Source organism: Lissotriton vulgaris, chromosome 2_1 (genome assembly GCF_964263255.1).
Source record: "Lissotriton vulgaris chromosome 2_1, aLisVul1.2, whole genome shotgun sequence".
Lineage (NCBI taxonomy): Eukaryota > Metazoa > Chordata > Amphibia > Caudata > Salamandridae > Lissotriton > Lissotriton vulgaris.
This window is the reverse complement of record NC_141687.1, coordinates 785,400,436-785,415,829: the sequence shown is the minus strand read 5'-3', so window position 1 is coordinate 785,415,829 and position 15,394 is coordinate 785,400,436. Positions and strand designations below refer to the sequence as shown.

At 41.9% G+C, this 15,394-nt stretch overlaps 1 protein-coding gene across 2 annotated transcripts in view; it reads right to left on the bottom strand.

Annotated features, from left to right (window-relative positions):
* MAP3K20 (mitogen-activated protein kinase kinase kinase 20) overlaps nt 1–15,394 on the bottom strand; it is a 1,049,056-nt gene that overhangs the window by 2,146 nt on the left and 1,031,516 nt on the right. The window lies entirely within an intron of this gene.

The following is a 15,394-nucleotide window of genomic DNA, read 5'->3' as shown; positions in this document are numbered from 1 at the left end:
CCTAGGGCGATATGTTAGGGTGTATCTTTATTGGGTATTAATGAGCACTGAGATGAACAGCAATTGAAAACCATCTTCCTCCCCAATGATGAACAACCTTCCTATAAAAAACCAAATACCCAATGAGACTTCACGAGCATTCAATCTTAGGCCTCTGTGCTGAGACACCGATTCACAGGTAACTGGGGATAAATTACCTAATGATTTCACAAAGGCTAGTGAACCTTGAACTAATTGAGTACAACATTTCTCAATTATTACATAAAATCATCAACTAGAAATGCACAACTACCCTTTTATTAAATACATCAAACAATTAAATATTCTAGGAGAATCGTCTGGATTATAATGCCCCACATAACGTTCAAAACTTAGTTTGCAAATGTTATATTACTATTCATAAATATTATCCTTATAAATCTTGTAGGGCCAAACGTTAGAGCTAGACATACAATCACAATTATATTCCAGAGCTTGTAACCTAAAATTACAGTAAATCATGCACATAGTTACAGAATATCTTGTTCTGCCAAATCGTCTTAATGTTTATTTGTGGACTGTCATTCCACAGACAAAAATAAACCTTCCTAAATTATATTCTACAAGATTTTTAAACTGTGGCTAGATTTTACTCTGAATGCACTCTAACTGAAACTTTCTGCACCATCAATTTCATAGATTTAAAAAGAATAACAGTTTAACAGCTTATTTATTAGTGTCTCGGAGACCATGATGCAAACATTTCTAAATCCAAGGTATCCCATCTGCAAGAACCACTCATTACAAATAAGTTCGTCAGAGAACCGATGGGAGCAGTCAATAAGTGGAAATCCCAATGTACTACTCCAATGGTTATTTGATAGTCATTTGTGATTCCCAATTTAAGGCATATACCTACAAAGAGAAAGCTTTTTCAGAAAGATAGTTAGGTTTTCAGAATTGTTCTTTCCACCAAATGTAAACAAACATTTGCAATGCAATAGGTCTCGCATTAATTAAGTTTGAGCTATTGGCATTGCTAAATATTGCAACAGCAGCTGCAACAAAAGTCTATAAATTGTAGGCCCAAAAAATGTGTATTTATTTTTGTAGCAATGGTGGCATGCTGCGCTTTAGATGAATATGTTTAAAAGTAAAGTGCGCCAAACTGCGATTGCTACAATAGTTAATTATGGATGCGTTAACAATTGATGTGTGCGCTGGTGGTGTGTGTGCCTGTAGAAATTGTGCACTGATGGCTGGTGGTGTGTGTGCCTGGTGGAAGTGTGCACTGCCGGCTGGTGGTGTGTGCGTGGCTGGTGAATGCGTGCACTGACGTCTGCTGATGTGTGCCTGGTGGAAGCGTGCACTGACGTCTGGTGGTGTGTTTGCCTGGTGAAAGCATGCACTGACGGCTGGTGTTGTGTGCCTGGGGAAAGCGTGCACTGACGGCTGGTGGTGTGTGTGTGTGCCTGGTGAAAGTGTGCACTGACGGCTGGTGGTGTGTGCGTGGCTGGTGAATGTGTGCACTGACGTCTGGTGGTGTGTGCCTGGTGGAAGCGTGCACTGACGTCTGGTGGTGTGTGCCTGGTGGAAGCGTGCACTGGCGGCTGGTGGTGTTTGTGCCCAGGGAAAGCGTGCAGTGACGGCTGGTGGTGTTTATGCCAGGTGAAAGCGTGCACTGACGACTGATGGTGTCTGTTGAAAGTGTGCACTGACAGTGTGGTTGTGTGTGTGGTTGTGAGTGTGGTTGTGGTTGTGTTTGTGGTTCTGTGTGTGTGTGTGTATGTGGTTGTGTGTGTGGTTGTGTGTGTGTGGTTGTGTCTGGTTGTGTGTATGTGTGTGGTTGTGTGTGTATATGTGGTTGTGTGTGTGTGGTTGTGTGTGTGTGTGGTTGTGTGTGTGTGGTTGTGTGTGTGTTGTTGTGTGTGTATGGTTGCGTGTGGTTGAGTGTGTGGTTTTGGGTGTGTGTGGTCGTGGTTGTGTTTGTGGTTGTGTGTGTGTGGTTGTGTGTGTGGTTGTGTGTGTGTTGTTGTGTGTGTATGTGGTTGTGTGTGTGTGTGTGGTTGTGTGTGTGTAGTTGTGTGTGTGTGTGGTTGGGTGTGTGGTTGTATGTGTGATTGTGTGTGTGGTTGTGTGTGTGTGGTTGTGTGTGTGGTTGTGTGTGTGTGGTTGTGTGTGTGTGGTTGTGTGTGTATGTGTGGTTGTGTTTGTGGTTGTGTGTGTGGTTGTGTGTGTGTGTGGTTCTGGGTGTGTGTGTGGGGGCATGGTTCTGGTTGTGTGCGTGGTTGTTTTTGTGGTTGTGTGTGTGGTTGTGTGTGGTTTTGTGTGTGTGTGTGTGGTTGGGTGGGTGTGTTTGCGTGTGTGTGGTAGTGTGTTTGGTTGTGGTTGTGTGTGCGGTTGTGTGTGTGGTTGTGTGTGTGGTTGTGTGTTTGTGTGATTGTGTGTGTGTGTGTGTGTGGTAGTATGTGTGGTTGTGTGTGTGTGTGGTAGTATGTGTGGTTGTGTGTGTGGTTGTGTGTGTGGTGTATGTGTGGTCTGAGGACACTGTTTTACTGGCAGACTGTATTATTGACTAAACGTTTGGTCTTTTTTCTTTGAGACAATGCTCCTACTCTCTCATCGCTTCTGTACCTTCTGAAGCTGTTGAAGCCTATCTATTTTGGGCTACATTGGCATGATCAAAATAAGATATGACCAGAGCCCAAACAAGGATCAATCAATAGGGAACCTCTTGAAATGGCAAAACAGCTCAAGGCAATTCTAACCAGAAATTACAATTCTTGACTAATTCTAACATTCGATTTTTCAAGGACAGTAATGGATGAGAGCTGATGCCAAGATATCAGAGCTGTTTGGGAGATGTTTCCAGAATCGAGCACCCGATAAAACCAGACAGGGAAAGAACCACAACTTCTAGGCAGAAAGTTGGCCTAGGGAATTAGGCAGGAGTAGAGGGCCAAACATGCAACAGAACTGAATAAAATGCATCAAAATGTGAATTTTTCTGTAAGGAATGGCAAGCTATGCAGCATAATATGCAATGGGGTAACATTGTTCAGCACACTAAGTCCCATTATCATCTAAGCATTTTGAGATTTTAACACATTCGTAGGTCATGAGTTCCAAGAGTATTAAAATACATAGATTTTAGGCACAATAACAATATAAAATATGCAGATCCTATAAAAAACGTATTTCACTCAAAATGAATTATTTTTGTCTTTCATTGCACTGTGCAAGGAATTTCAATGTATGCGCGGTCTCATTACACATTTTTTCTGTTATGAGACTAGATGCCCTTCCAATTTTTACTCTGATCACAAATAGGCTGCTATTCAGCCTCCCAATGAACCTGCATTGACCCCTAAACACGGTAATAGATTAACTAACCCCAATTAGGTACTTTTTCATGGTTTGTCACTTATATTTTGGCCTACAGCACTTCACTAATAGAGAGAGTCATTACTGATCTTCCACTTGTAAGGGCTCAATTAAAGTTCCAAGATACAGGGTCAAATTGTTATTGAATCAAAACGGATTTTTTAAATTATATATACCTCATGCTACAGTTTGGCTGTAAATATGTTGGTAAACTAAAAGCAATATCATTAAAAAAACAAAAAAATACATTTCCCACATAAAAAAGGTGTTAAAAATAATGTTTATACTTTAAAGGCCCAAAACGAGTAAACTTTTTAAACTTCTGGTGTATAAAATTCATTGAGTCATCTTCAGAATACTTCTACTTTAAGTAACATTCCTTTACATTGGGCAGTCTTTAAAATTATGAATTATTATTTCCAAAACTAGTCTGAACAGGCCAATAGCCATCAGGATGAGAGAGTCATAGTTCGTAAAAAATGTATTTACAATGATCTGATGCATGTGTTTGCGTTGCTGTGCTTTTTGGCACAATTCCAGTTAGGTCATTCATGGGCTTCAGTGATATTGGAGACAAGTTTGTAGCTTGTTTGTGTCCCTTTGTGGCTGCATCCAGACTACACCCAAAAATCACTCAAAATCAATACACGATTCTCTTTAATTTAACTTCTGTATGGAATGCTGCAGCAACTCCATGTCATAAGAAACGGTGTTTGGCATGTGTGAAAACCTACTATGGGCATAAATCAAGTCACTCCCAAGTAGTGCCTTGAATCTAATAACTCTAACAAAGCACTGGTGTATAATGTGCAAAGGTTAAATAAGCTTAATATTTAGTCTAGTATATCGCTTCAGCAACTGGATTCAACAGCGTGTTTCACTCTGTGGGCTAAAGTGGCTTTCTCTACAGTAAAAGTCTGCTTATGGATAACAATCAGGCTAGAAACATGTCGCAAAATCATTTGTTAGGATAAGTATCAAAAGTCTAATTTATTAGTGAAAATAGATTTTTGCTGAATATACTGCGGAAATCAATTCTTAAAAATGTATTTACCCCTGTCTGAGAGTCAGGAGACTTTTTGATGAGGGTGAAAAGTACTTCCTGGGAGATGAGACAACAGGCCTGTGCCTGGTGGCAGGAAGGATGGCAAATGGTGATCACTTTCGCGGCCGCTTTGATGTTGAGCCACGGGGCTCACTGAGAACATCAAAGCGGCAGCGAAATAGATCACGCAGGCTGACAAAAGGTGCGCGCGCCCGGTGCACATGCACTGTATCCGATCCGCCTGAAGCTTTTGGGAACACTTCAGAAGCCCCTTACTTAATATCTCGCAGAGCATTGCTTACGCGATAGCTAGGCGAGACCTAAAAAGGAGCAGCAACTGAATAAAATACTTCTTTACTGGAACTCAGTGTTGCATGTACTTCCACTTCAAATACGTGAAGGTGGTGCAACAAATGTCTCTGACCTAGTGTCCTTTATAATTATTGACTTCCTCTGCATGAGCCATCACCCTCCAACACTGTTACTTGATAAGTGCTAATATAATCTGAAAAATCTAAAATGTGTCTGTCCGTTCTCTAATTACCTTTTCAATACATTTACTGTAAGAATAGTAAGGTTTTAAAGGCAGGAGTAAAACACACACGAATGTCTAGGGATCCCAACAATGCAGTGCTGCATCCGTTTTTGTCACAGTCCTTCACCTGACAAATTCAAGCACACTAAATTCTGGAGGCATAAGGTCTAAGGGGTCGAGGGGCACCATGGTGTCAGACGAAACACCAGGTGCCTGGAAAACATTTGGTCATGTGCAAATGTGCTGTGAATACGTGGGCTCAGAGCAAGTGTGCTTACGGATTGGCCACAGAGCATGCTGAAAGGGCTGTAGAGACACCCAGACCAGCCATTTGCTGAATAATAACGATAAAAAAGCCAATAAATTAACCGGAAAAACTTTGTCCAATGGGACTTATGGTGCTTTTACTCAGGAGTGAATGTTTGCTAAAAGAAAAATCTAATTCCCCTAAAAATCATGAGGAGACCGAATGGTTGCAATGCCAATGCCAATCCCTTCCTCACCTCCCAAAATAAGAAATTCAGTAGTTACACCAAAAATGTCATGCCATTATCAGTAGACCATTTTAGGATACCAATCTCGAGATGCAGAAGACAAATGTACACTTCTACACGTCTGTGGGATTAAAGCAAACACCAGTTTTTATTGAGATTTCTCGATCAGACATTTTATTTAGTTGTTGATATGGCACTACTAAACAACAGACAGGTAACAGCGCAATACATTAGATATAATTAATCTAAACACAGAACGACATTATAGGAAATCACACTAGCAGACACATGATACAGTTTAAGAGTTGTTTTGCGACATAGAAAATTATGATTAAGAGTATACGCATAATACTGAGAGTGTTAATGCAACTTGTTATAGACAAACATGGATGCACAAGTCTTAAAAAGGACAGATGTAAGATTATCATTAGGGAAAAAAGAGGAGGAAATAGCTTCTGATGGGTTATTGAGAATATGTCTGTCTGGTTAGGTACATTTTCTTTGAGCTTAGATTTAAAGATCTGATACCCCATTTTTTGTGAGATGGGGGAGTTGAGGTGAACGGCCTTATTTGTAAGACAGAAAGGCGTACAGGTAGATCGAGCTTCAGGTGTAAGCCATGTTTGAGACTTAAGATCAAGTGTACTTTGTCATATTTCTTCGTCCCAGGTATAATTTTGGTTGTGGGGTGGAGGATGGCTTTGAGAGGGGCAGGGTGGAATTTTAGGTACTCTGGTTACAATGGTGTTCCCCATATTGAGTGCCAGATATCATCAATGCCTGTATGCTGTTTCTGACATGTTTTGGGGGGACTGAAAGGCAGATCTTCAGTTGAAATCTGGCAGTTCTATTGGTTTTCCTGATGTGGTTGTCAACGTTTAGTTGTGTGTCCAGCGTGAGGCAAGTAATTTCTCTGATTTTACTATGTTAAGGTAAAAGTTAAGGGTCTGACGTTTTTTAAACTATTCTTGTGGGAGGACCATGGAGCTCTGTGGTGATAGTGTAAGAATCTCAATGTTGTGCTCATTGAGTTTGAGTTTCATGAGGAGGCTTCTGATATGAGAGTACATATGCTGAGCAGAGTGAAACAATATGTGGTTTAATGTTTGTGGGTACACATTTAGCATGGCTTTACAAACACAAGTCTAGGTCGGATCTACAAAGCATGTGAAACGCAAACAACAACCAATGAAAATACATTCTCAGTGATTAACACATTAACAACTTTGGCTCTTGTAATCGGCAAAGACTGAATCAAAGTTTCATTGGTACGCTTCCAAGTAGATCCAACAATCATCGAAAGGAGAGCAGCTCCCCATGGCCCTTGTGGATGCAGCAATCAATATTTACTAGGATAGATAGCTAGATTTCAACGCTCAATGTAACTCTTTGCTAAATTCCTAGCACGTTCATCCCGGAAACATAGGTTTTCCTATAATCCATTGTCCTATTTTCCCCATACATTCACTAAAGTAATGATCCCAACGAACTCAGACCTGTGGTTGTTACAGTTTAAAATTGCAGTTTTGACCTGCCTGTGATTGCATAGTTTATCACCTGTTTTGTGTTTTAAACTTGTGGTTTTCCCTGCCCATAATTGCTTGCATTTAACGTGTTGAATTGTGGGATTTGCAGTCCAACCTCTGTAGTTTGTCCCTCTCAATCCTTGGTGACAAATCTGTTTTCCCTCCAAATTTCTCCTTTGCTCTGTGCTAAGACCTGTGTGCAGCCCCCCTGCCTCCACCCCCCCCCCCCCCCCCCGCAGCAACAGGGATATTCTACATCAGAGGGTGCTTCTGTGAGCTGTTTAAACTGTATTTACTGGGGCCTGTGTACTTCCTTTTTTGGCCAGCAGGGGGAGTAAAGTTTCATTCAAACAGTATTGTTAGATTTCGAGTTAGTGAAGCCTTTTCCTGCAGAAGTCCAAAGTGTGGATTGAGCCTGTCTGTCTCCTAGGAGATTCTGAACAGGAGAAGCAACTTCCAACTACCTGGCCAGCAAACCTTGTCTGAGGTCGCTGGGACCTTATATGGTCAGCTAGTTGTTGGCACATGTGTACACTGATTGGTGGTTGTATCTGGTGTTTCTATTGGGTTAGGGTTAATCTACTCATTGGTTGGGTATTTGAGGGTTCTGATTGGTTTCTGGGTCTGTGATTCAATCATTGTAGGGTTGGGACTAGGGCTAGGGTTAGGATTTCTATTGGAAGTAGGGACTAGGGCTACCTGTACCATTGGCTGCTTGGACTTGGGTTGGGACTACTGGTAGGGCTAAGGCCTTTATTGGACGTAGAGATCAGGGTTTTAGAACTGATTGGGTGTTCAGACTAGGGCTAAGATTGGTAGTAAGGTCCTGGTCTCCTATTGGTTCTAGATTTTAGGGCTAGTGTTGTGATTGGATAATGTTAGGGCTAAGGTTTCCATTGGCTGAAAGGGTCACCTGGTTACTAGGGCTACACGAGGCCAGGGTTAGTGCGTCTCAGCCCGGGCATCGAGGCTAAGGGCGGAGAGGACAAGGGTAGTTGCCTGTTTGAGCCTGTTCGGGACTAGGGCCAGAAATGCTGCCCTTTTCTCTTCCTACTGCTAAGACCTAAAAAAATAACCTTTCCCTCTTTTATCCCTCCACTATCCTTTTCAATCAAAATGAACAGACTAACTTGTTCACTTCTCAAATTCCATATTCAACCATACTAATATACTGCCCAAATAACTGAATAACATATCTACTACTCAAATGACTTGATATTTATACTATACTAATTTTAAACACAAACCCTTTATGGGTTCTGGAGTGGCATGCTACTCGCCAGAAAAGCGCTTCAACACCCATCAGGGGTAACACGTGCTATATGAATGCTAATCTTTCTTCCCCTTTTATCCCTCCGCTATCCTTCTCACTCCAAGTAACAGACTAATATCCACCACTGAAATTACCTCATATTTCACCATATTAATTCACCACTAATCCTTTATAGGCTTCCGGAATAGCGTGCGTCAACAAGCGATAAATAAATACAAACCTTTGTCCTACTCTATCCTTCTGCTATCATTTCATATCCAAATAACTGACTAACCTATCCACCAGATAAAATATACTTGCATGTTTCACTATACTAATTCAACACTAATCCTCTATGGGTCCTGGAGTAGCATGCTACCTGCCGAAAAAGCGCTTTGACGCCTCGTCAGGGGTAGTAAGCGCTATATAAATGCAATTAAAATACAATAAAATTGAAATAAATGATTTAATTTTGTTTCATACATCTGTTTCTTTCTTTCAATCTATTTTATTGATGTTTTTTTAACTTCATCATGACGGAAAACCAAACTACAACCTTGTATGTTATGGTTTATATGCTAGGCATTTATTAGTAGAATTACAATCTATACTAATATAATAAAGAGAGAGCCCAAACCTTTGAGGCGGGTAAAATCAGGAACCACAGCACCAATCACAACACCCAATACAGCGTTGGAAAGGGCAGTTGCAGCAGAAGGACATAAGCTATGCAGATTCCCACCATATACATTTAACAGGTAAAAGAACCGAGCCAGCAAAGTAGTCCCTTGTGGGCGTGTCTGCATTGTGCTGTGGGCGTGACAAACGCTGGGGGCGTGTGGTACGTTATGCCCTTCATGCCATGTCTCATATTGTCTGCTAATCCCACCCTGCTCCCTTTAAATACCCCTGCACCCCATAATCATAACCCACCCGTACTCCTTAAAATACCCCAACACACTTAAACACTAACCCATCTTAACCCTATAAATATACCCTGTACCCCAAAACCAAAACCTATCCCTAAACCCTAAAAATACCCCTGTACCCCAAAACCCAAACCTAGCCTTGAACCCTATAAATACCCCTGTATCTCAAAACCCAAACCTACCCCTGAACCCTAAAAATACTCCTGTACCCCAAAACTCAAACCTAGCCCTGAACCCTAAAAATACCACTGTACCCCAAAACCCAAACCTACCCCTGAACCCTAAAATACCCCTGTACCCCAAAACCCAAACCTAGCCCTGAACCCTTAAAATAGCCCTGTACCCCAAAACCCAAACCTACCCCTGAACCCTAAAAATACCCCTTTACCCCAAAACCCAAACCTAGCCCTGAACCCTAAAAATAACCCTGTACCCCAAGACCCAAACCTACCCCGAACCCTAAAATACCCCTGTACCCCAAAACCCAACGCTAGCCCTGAACCCTAAAAACACCCCTGTACCCCAAAACCCAAACCTAGCCCTGAACCCTTAAAATACCCCTGTAACCCAAACCTACCCCTGAACTCTAAAAATACACCTATACCCCAAAACCCAAACCTAGCCCTGAACCCTAAAAATACCCCTGTACCCCAAAACCCATACCTATCCCTAAACCCTAAAACTACCCCTGTACCCCATAACCCAAAACTATATCTGAACCCTTAAAATACCCAAACACCCCAAAACATATTCCTCAGTACCACAAAACATATACCCCTATACCCATACTTACCGTATCCAAACATTTAAAAAAACATGCTTTTACCATTCATGCATTTACAACGAATTTTGTTGTAAATGTATGCGTGGTAAAAGCATATAAAATTTAATGCCATGCGTTATAATGACATTGTGGAGTCATGGTACTTTCGTAATGGTATGCGGAAAGAAAGTTGCGGAATAATGGGTGTTTACCCTCCCCTGGTAAGTACATTGGTGGCACGGCGGCCCACATCTCCAGCAACATACTCCTATTTCTTCACCACCCATTTGAAAAATGCACAGGTCTCTCTCATTGATGGCCAGCACCGACATACACTTTTAGGCACACCTCCCGCCACAAGTTCTAGAATTGCGATCTTTAGAGCCTGAGAGCTACATCCTGTGATTCCAGGCAAATCGCTCTGTCTCCCCGTGCCTACCACAAATGAGTGTGTTCTTCTGTAATGTAAATTGTGCTCATGCCATGTTGTCGAGTTCGCGCTATATAATATTGCAAGGAAAAATAAAGTAGGGAAACTCGAGTTCACACACTACAAAACGCGCACTCTTAAGTGCATCAGCAGTGCACTGTGAATGGGAGCATTTCACAGGCCTGTCACAGATAAGAAGTGCTATCAAAACGACATCCTACAAAACAATATACTACTGACCGGCATCAATTCATACCCGGACAACGTCGGGACGGGCTGCTAGTCTACAATAAGATTAATCGGACCTACCAGGTTTCTAGTTCGTATCCTCCAACCCCGTCAGTATCCCCACATGACAAGATATGATATGAACAGCTTATGCGCATCGACGAACAGTAATGTGATGGTGGGTGTCCCAAGACAGAAAGTCCCATATATATGTTTTTGTCGTACTCACTGAAACATGGATCCAAACCCTACCCTATGGGTTACAATTCAAACATACGATCCAAAAAGACACTTAAGTATGAGGAGTGGGGGCATTGCAGTCGTATATTTTCATGAACATTGGTACTGCAAGTAAGGGCGTTGTAAACCCCCGCTTTAACACCTACAGTGGAGTGGGGTTCTTTATGGGCATCTTCCCTATGCAACTCGGCAGACAAAAAGCTGATAATTACTGCTATAAAGGAATACACCATCAGTAGAAGAGCAAGCAGGATCAAGGGACAACAAAAGATGGGTAAACAAAAAAGGGAACGATGGAAGGAATAATGAATAGAAGGAAAGGTAAAGGATGGATTGGTGAGTGGGTGGGTGGATGAATGACTGGGTAGAATGATAAGTGGGTAAATTGATGAGTGAATAAAAGGATAAGTGAATGGATAGGTGAATGGACAGGTTAAAGGTTGGCAGAGTAAAGTGATGACCTTTAAAGTGCTCTGTTTGGTCCATCAGGTGCTGCACCTCCACGGGCCGTTATCCCTCAGATCAATATTCTTTCTAAGGAACGTGAACACGCCTAGGTTCCAGAAGGCTAGATGGGTTGATCGCACCTTTTTTAGCAGCGGCTAAATTGTGGAACAAGCTTCTGATCCACATTGCTAGTTTAATTTCTCATTTTGCCTTCCATAAGCTATGGAAAAGTAGCCTATTCTCCCTTCCATGATTGTGGAAGGGAGAATAGGCAGCTTTTCTGCAGCTTCTATTCCGGTGGTAGTACTTTGATGCATATCAGCATAATTTGTTCTATAAAATGTAAATACATACAAATACATGGAAGGCTCGGTAGATGGACAGGTGAAAGAATGGCAGACTAAAAGGATTGATGGATGAGTATGTGAAAAGACAAGTGAATGCATGACAGAGTGAATGGACAAATGCATGACGGTGTGGATGAATGTATGATGAATAGATGGCTAGATGGATGGATGGATGGCAAAGTGGAAATATGGCAAAGGGATGGATGGCAGAGTGGGTAGATGGAAGGGTGGATAGCAGAGAATGAGGGACTGAGGGACTGCAGTTCTGCAGTACACAAACTGGCTAGATTCAGCCAGCACCATCTTGGCACCTGTGAAAAGGACCAAGGTCAAACAAGATTACCTATCTACTCCATGGTTATCTGATGATCTAAGGGCCCTTAAAGAGGCCTTTACGAGACAAGAGAAAAGAGGAAGAGTCAGATCCTGCGAAGAGGCCTTTACGAGACAAGAGAAAAGAGGAAGAGTCAGATCCTGCGATTCAGAAATGCTCAAAGATAAGATCTGTCTATCTAGATATAAGACGCTAATTCGCAAGGAAAAATCATCCTATTTCACCAACAAAATCGATGCCATGGCAAACTCCTCAAAAGAATTGTTAATGACTTTCGTACTACCAACGCTCCCTTTTTTCCTAAAGATTGTACCCAGTTCTTTTGTAACTCTGCGGCTGAGGCTTTCTGCCTCAAGATTCAATACATCTAAAATAATTTCTCCTCTCATCCTCCTCAGCTTGGATGTCTCCCATACGAACCGAGATGGGTTCCTCACTTAGCCACTTCATATCACCGTCTAATGATGAGCTTATGAAACAGATTAAATCCTCGAAATTGGGCTCACCATGCAACCCTTGCCCTCCCAGAGTTGCCATCCTCGCAGCCAAAACTTTTAGGCAGATACTGACTAACATTTTCCAACTAATGTGCATTCATGAATTTTCGCATCAGCCTGGAAGACAGTGTTGGTTCTACCGTTAATAGAAAAACCTTCACATGATTAACGTGACCCTAGTAGCTATCGCCCCATCTCTTGTCTTCCATTGCCGGCCAATATTATTGAAAAGGTCTAAACAAACAACTGGTGGAGCACTTTACCACTAACAACCTCCTAGATGCCACCCAATTCGGCTTTTGTGCTGGGTACAGTACGGAGACTGCACTCATTTAAGCAACTAAAGAGATCAGGATATCACTTGATCAGGGAGGCAAAACTGCCTTGATCCTGCTTGATCTGTCAGCAGCCTTTGACACAGTGAATCCCAGTCTCTGATGGATTGCTTGGGCAGGATCAGGGTCATCAGAACAGCTTTGGAGTTGTTAAACTCTTTCCTCACCAATCACTTGCAATCGATTCGATTAGGTGAATTCACCTCTCCTGCTTTCTCTCTTCTGTACGGGGTCCCCTAGGGGTCCTCGCTGTGCCCTACTCTCTTTAATATGTATGTCACCCCGTTGCCAGAACTGATTCAATCTTTTAAGGCTTTACATTGACTTTCTATGCCAATGACATACAAATCATCGTTTCACTAACCACAAAGGAAAAGGATGTTGCCTCCGCATTCTGTGACTGAATGAAGGCAGGCAGTCCTTGGAGGGCTATGAACTGCCTTAAACTTAACTCTAGTAACACGGAGGTATTGCTGTTTGGGGCTCATCCTTCCTTCTAGTCTCCTCAATAGTGGTCCATTAGAACTAGGTTTACACCCCTCTACAGTGAAATTGGTGAAGAACCCAGGAGTTCTTCTGAACAACAAATTGCCTTATGTCAATCAGGTTAGTGCAGTGACATCTGCCGCCTTCTTCACCTTTAAAATGATCAAGAAAATTCTTCCTTTCATCCCTGCTTACTTGCAGCAAACAGCGGTCGCTTTACCGGTGCTGTGAAGATCGACTACTGCAATGGGTTATATTTGAATGCGCACCAGCATGGACCAAATAAATTGCAGACCGTGCAGAAAGAATACGGCTGTCCGCATTCTCTGCAAGATCCCCAAGTACCAAACCGTTTCTAAGGTAGTCTGGAAACTACGCTGGCTCCCCATTAGGAAGGGTATCACCTTCAAAGCACTATGTGCGGTGTATAAAGCACTACACTAGAAAGGACCGGTTTTTCTGAGCAATAGCTTTTCCTAGCATTCACCTGGCAGCCTACGCTCTGCCAAAGTGATGGCAATCCCCAGATTTTAGCCTGCGGATTGTAGCAGCAGAGGCTTTGAGCTTGGAGCGTCAAAGGCCTGCATGGTCCTTCCCTTGCACACCAGAACCATGCCTAATCTTCAGAAAATCCCTAAAGTCATTTCTTTTAACTTCTTGCTAAATCTCCCCTTATTGGTTCCGGGGATTCTGTTACTTCAGCTAGCGCCAAGATGCCTTTTTGGTATTCAAGCGTTTTAAAAGAGCACCTAACATAACATATGGATGGATAGTAAGATGGATGGCAGAGTGGATGGATGGGTGGATGGGTGGCAGAGAGAATCGATGAATAGCAGAGTGAACAGATAGAAGGATGAATGGCAGAATGGATGGATTGATGTGTGGATGGATAAACTGTCCAATGGACGGTTGGATGGATACACGGACCAATGGATGGCAGAGCGGATGACTGGATGGCAGAGTTGATAAATGGATGGAACAGGAATAGATTGAATAATGAATTAAATAATTATTTGATGACAGAATGTAAAGATGAAATGATGAAAATCAGTGGATGTATGGAAGGGTGAAAGGATAAATGGATACATGCTTGGATGAAAGCAATAAGGGGCCTCTTCTATGGCCTCGTTTGTTTCGCTTGCTTGGTGCCATCACACATTTAGTTCAAAGTGGGAGGTATTTTAGTTTTCTGGCTACTCCCTTGACTGCAAGCCACTGAATAGAGAATGGAGAGGAAATGGTTACTCTTTATTTTATTTCGATCCTGCTGTCTGACAACTCCAGCAATCTATTATGTAGTTGCCACAAATGAACGACGTCATCATGTGCTCTCTGGCCTTGTTAAATTCCTCATAAAGCATATTCACAAACAGTCTAGGGTTATTTTGAAGAAATGGTGCAAGTCTTTGGAAAAGAAAGAATCTGGAGGCATATTATCAAGCCTGGGCGATAAAATTATCGCCGCTTTATCGGCAGGAAACTGCAGATAAAGTGGCGATACTGGACTTGATAATATGCTCTATGGAATTCCAATCGAAGCTCATGTTAGATGTCCTTCACATTTAACATGAGCTTCGATTGGAATTCCATAGAGCATATTATCAAGCCCATTATCGTCACTATATCAGCAGTGTCCTGCTGATAAAGCTGCGATAATTTTATTGCCCAGGCTTGATAATATGCCCCATAGTTTCTGAGGTATACCTTATATCACAGGTTCTTTGTTAGTTTTCCAGTAGCTTCGCAGGAACACACAGATAAGGTCACATGTGGACCAAATTCTGCCCTGTCATCAATCATATTTTTATTAAGAATTAACATTCGTATATATGATCAAATTAACATATGTATATATGATCATTAACAATCAACTAAGAGCCCCACACAGCTATGCATCTGTACCCAAGCATGGGAGTTTAAAGGCATGAATGCTACTTCTTTCTTCCAGTCTTTGAAGGTATTACATCACTCCTGCTGGGCCACCATAACATTATAGTCTGAATATAATCTGACATTAATATTGTGTACAAAATATTGTCCTATTGAATTAATAGTGGAAAATCAGACAATGCTTTTTTAAATGATATTTATGACATGATATTTATGCCAGATGGTTATTTGTATGCAGCGTTCTGGCATAACG